Below are 1848 nucleotides of genomic sequence, written 5' to 3' on the forward strand. Positions count from 1 at the left end.
GTGCTAACGTCGAAGGGGTTCGTGGTAGTGTTCCGGAAGAACAATTGCGACATCGTGAATGCAGTCGGTTATGTGATTGTGAAGGCAGATCGCCGAGGCAGTTTGTATCAACTGAGGACATCCGTGTGGGCAAGAATGCGCAGCGGACGAACCAACCACAGACACCGAAGCGGACACGAGAACCGGAACGTGGAACAATCGGACGAAGAAAATGAATGAAAAACGAGAGCTACTCTTTAGCACGTTTAATAACAAGAAAAAGCGTGTTACAATGACTAGCGGGAACGGAATTCAGGTGACAGTTGCCCCTCTGGTTTTCTACTGTCAAAGTTTGTTGGCCCACTGTTAGTATGATGGGGCCATGGTGTGGTTAAGGTGCAAAATTGGAAGAAGTTAGCCGCCAAAAGGAGCTGGTTGTACAGCGGAAATAATCGCCTGTAAGTGATCCGATTGACGACGGTGATGAGTTCTTTGACGCAAGATATTAGTTTGCGGAGGATCCAGCTACGGTTGAGGAGGAGTCACAGGAAGTGTCAAGTGTTTCCGGAATTGCGATGTAGGATGAGCACTGTGCAGTAGTCGGTACGGTGCAGAAGAGAAAAGTAGTGATACTTGGTCAATGACAGACATCACCGTAACTAGCACGCCCGGAAACGTGAAGCAGCGTTGTTTTGGAGAATTGTTGGGGTTCGGCAAAGGTAAGGCCAACCGTTGAGGACGAGTGTTGGAGAAAATGCAACGGTAGTCCGGAATTCGACCTGATTGCACCCCTGTTGTGCATGTTTTTGACAGCTCCGTTTTGTGCCCGTTACCAAGGCAATGACACAAAGTGGTGCACAGGCTCATTGGAATTGACACTTCCGCGAGCACACTCACACAAAATATTACGAGAGAGAGGATGGCTGCGTGCTTCCTTTATTTTGATCCTCTCTTGAAGCTCTTATGGCGGTAAGCTCCACAGCGTCCTAGACGCCAATCACGTATTATCCTCGATTTTCTCAAGCACCAAACGGTATTATCTGAGAGAGAGGAGACAGCTGGCTTCGATTGCGTGCTACTTAATGTCAAGGAGGACCTGTCACAAACTGTCACCGCGAACCGAGCTGAAAATCGCACATTGATGGTGTGGAGTGGCCAAATATCCAAACAATTTTATTAAAATTTTGCTCCGTTTGTTGTATTTAAAAAAGATAAAATATTAATGTTCAGTTTTCCACAGGGTTTTCCACGACCAGTGAAACGAATCCATTTATTTTCCATGCTCTGTCGCAACGAACTCAATATGCAAATCATTTTTGACCAAAAATATTTTTTCAAACCATTGTGCGGCGCACAAAGTTGTAAAAATAAGTAAGAAGAAGACATGTCAACATCGTGGCTGTCAGTGAGCTGTCTCCTCTCTCTCAGGGTATTATCCTTGATTTTAATCTGAGATTTAACTTTAGTGCGCCGATTTCGGCGCATTAAAAATAAATCTCGGATTTACAAGAACTGGCTGCGTGCGGAGCACGCCTGCTACGCAATCATGTTGGAAAAACGTCAGAGCATAATAATCAAAACAAACTGTAGAACAAACTGGAGTTTTTGTGGCGGGCGTAAAGTTGAAATTACTTTTTAACCGTAAAACGATATTTTTCGGAGAAAATCCAACTGGACTTGTGGCAACGTTGGAATGTTACTGAATTTCACGATCATTTACCGCTTGAATTGACGGAGCAACGGAACGAAACTTGTGTATGTTCCCGCCACAGAATTGGAACATCGGCATGGAGATCTCCATCTGCGGCTTGCACGAGAGGCTTTTGCTTCTTATTCTTGGCTTAACCTACCCACTGGAACAAAGCCTGC

The sequence above is a fragment of the Aedes albopictus genome, unplaced genomic scaffold, assembly GCF_035046485.1.
Source record: "Aedes albopictus strain Foshan unplaced genomic scaffold, AalbF5 HiC_scaffold_319, whole genome shotgun sequence".
NCBI lineage: Eukaryota > Metazoa > Arthropoda > Insecta > Diptera > Culicidae > Aedes > Aedes albopictus.